The sequence below is a fragment of the Myotis yumanensis genome, unplaced genomic scaffold (assembly GCF_028538775.1).
Source record: "Myotis yumanensis isolate MYYU_CA2020_CCGP unplaced genomic scaffold, mMyoYum1.0.hap1 SCAF_10, whole genome shotgun sequence".
NCBI classification, from domain to species: Eukaryota; Metazoa; Chordata; class Mammalia; order Chiroptera; family Vespertilionidae; genus Myotis; species Myotis yumanensis.
The window spans coordinates 19,544,506-19,547,384 of NW_027223761.1; the positions used below are offsets into that span (position 1 = coordinate 19,544,506).

General features: G+C 42.9%; 1 pseudogene; it reads right to left on the bottom strand.

The window, feature by feature from the left end:
- Positions 1–531: 531 nt before the first annotated feature.
- LOC139017952 (mitochondrial fission regulator 2 pseudogene) lies at positions 532–1,695 on the bottom strand (annotated as a pseudogene).
- Positions 1,696–2,879: the final 1,184 nt, after the last annotated feature.

The window sequence follows — 2,879 nt, forward strand, 5'->3', positions numbered from 1 at the left end:
TTTCTGGAGGTCAAATAAACCAAATCACCAACAATTTTTAAAAGATTCAAAGGCTCTTAAATTAGGATGTCATAATTGCTTTAAGAAATTGTTTTTTAAAAATTCAAACATACTATCATTTGCTGAGTGATACAATATAGACTTAGCTTGTATTAATATCTTAATCCATTAAAATGGTTTCTATTACCTTACAATGAGACCCTACTGTTCTCTAATGAGAAACATTAAGTCAGTCACTACTTTGCTCTTAGAAAAACCATTCCAAGTGTGTATTCAGCCTTTAATAACATTAACATGTATGAAAAAAATCAATTATTATACCTATCATCAGTAACCAAATCCAGAGACGGGTATTCTTAAAAGTTAAGACTTTTCAGACCTCTGCACTAATATATCCTGGTGCACAGACTTCCTTTAACTTCACTAACAGGAGATTAACATGTAGTGGAAGACATGCTGGCGAATCTGCATCTCTCCTTGTGAGCATAGACACAGCTCACGTCGCCCACACCTCGGTCGTGACGCCTTTTGCGTTTGTCGGTTCTTCCTTTAGGTCACTGTCCTTTTGCCTGTGAAATGTGATGTCCAAAATTGTTAGAGCTCAGCCTTGAAGTTTCTGGACTAGAAAATGGAGAAGACTCCCAAGACCTATTTTCTTTCTCAAAGGAATCATCTTCTTGGAACGCAAATTTCTGCTTCAGTGCCTGGGAAATTAAAGACACTGGATCCCACTGCGAACTGTGTCTTTTCCTCTTACGAATGGGTCTGCCTCCAGGTGACCGTTCAATAGCACGAAGTTTAATCTTATTCATATCCTTTAGAACATCCAACATGTTTGGAACATCTTTGTTTTTCTGGTTTTTTGAATGACTATTATAATTGGTCTTACTAGCACCTGAGTGCTGTTTTTTCACTTCAGTTGCTGTATTATCTGAGTCACAAATATGAGTATATTCTGGCTGCACAAGAGAACATGGAGGCTGCAGAGAAGAAAACTGAGGGGGCAGAGGGGGTGGAGGAGGAGGAGGAGTGGGAAGCACTGAACTTGAAAATGGATCTGGTTTGACACTTAGTCGAGCAGTTCCTGATGATGGCACTTGTCCCAAACCACTAGGCCCATCAGTTGAGTCAAAGGAGCCAGAATTAGTACTGTTTTTCAGCTCCTGCATTTGCACAATTGCAGCAATCTGAGAACGAAGTAAAGTGAGCTTGTCTTCAAGGGCAGCTATTTTTTTAATTGCAGCTTCATTTACAGGCTGAGAATTCTTCATTGGTTTGTTATGTCTTAGACCAGGTGATGGTGGATCCCGAACTAGTTGCAAAGGATGGAAAACTTCAGTCTCCTCTTCCTCATTTTTCCATACGCCATTTCGAAATCTGAGATAAATGTATTCTTCATCATTTGCCACACACAAAATATCAGCAAAAGATGGAACTACAGAGCCACAGTTACCAGAGTCTACAGAGTTCAAGAGTGGAATCAGCTCAAAATCAGGCCTGCGACAAGCTTCTAAAGGAAGAATTTTCCCAATAATTCGAACAATACTCCGAGCTGATCCATAACCTTTGTTTCCCCAAATCTGCAAAAGCTGGTCCATGGGAACACCGAAATATTCCAGTATCTCTCTTAAGGTATTCAATATGAAAGACATTGAAGAAGTAAACACAGAAGAAATTCAAGGAAACATAATCAGTTTCTTGATACCTTCCTCCCAAGCCGAGCCCCCGGCCCACTCGGGACGCCGAGCCGCGATCGTTAGGGAGCTCAGCCTCGGAATCCTCCGTCGCCTAAGCCCCACGGGCGCTCGAGCGGGTCCAGGAACTCTCAGACCCGTGTCTGCCCGCGCGCTCGGCCTGCGGGCCCCCGGCGGTAACAACGCCCCCAGCGACCCGGGTCTGGATCGCGGAGCCCTCCCGCAGCCTGGGTATCTCCACCTGCTCCTCGGCCCCGCTACTTCCGCGTCCCTGGACGAAAATCCTGGATTTTATACTTTAAAAGGAATAAAAACAGAGTGGACCATGTTGAGGAAATAAAGATGGTGAAGGAACTGGAAATCAACCTAGACAAGGAGCTGGGATGCTGTCATGGAGAAAAGTCACTGGGGATCTCTTCCTTTGTCTGGTAGAAAGGAGATGGGCTAGAGCCAGCCGGGGATGCTTCGGCTTTCAGAGTTGAAGAGCCGGGAATGAACTGCTCAAAGAGGGAATGGGTTGTGTTTGCAGGTGGTGAGTTCTTTTTCCCTGGAGTGCTCAAACATACACTTATGGAATTCTTGGTGATTGTTGTAGAAGAATATAAGACATCAGGGACTGATTTCCCCAATAGACAAAGAGTCAAACAACAGAGCAGTGTGGGTTGAAGATAACTCCATAGGGAGGGGTGGGGAATTGTGAATCCGAGAGGCTCTGTCCTGCCTAAAGGAACAACCACTTCTCAGTTCTAGCCAAGTGTTACCCTAAGTTAAAACAAGACTGTTTTTTCCTAGAAAAGTTTAAAATTAAATTTTAAATGTGATGTTTCTTGATTTTTAGAACACTTTTTAGAAAATGGGCCAAACCAAATTTATCTGGCTGGATGTCTCTTCTGGCCCACCAGTTTGCAACCCCTGCTTCGGATAGAAGAGAGATGCATACAGAGTATCAGTGTCTAGACTAGGTGGCTTTTCAAAACTCTTCTACCCTTGGCTCTCTGGTTTCCTGAGCTATATAAACATGAGGGATTATTAATAGTGTCAGTGTAACATTAGAGTATGACACAGCATATGAGGAAAGTGGACAGAAGAAATAATTAGGGTTTGATGGAGGGAAGAGGGTCTCTGGAATTAGTCTGCTATGTACAACCGATGATCATTTTATGGCAATAAATATTAATTGCTGGT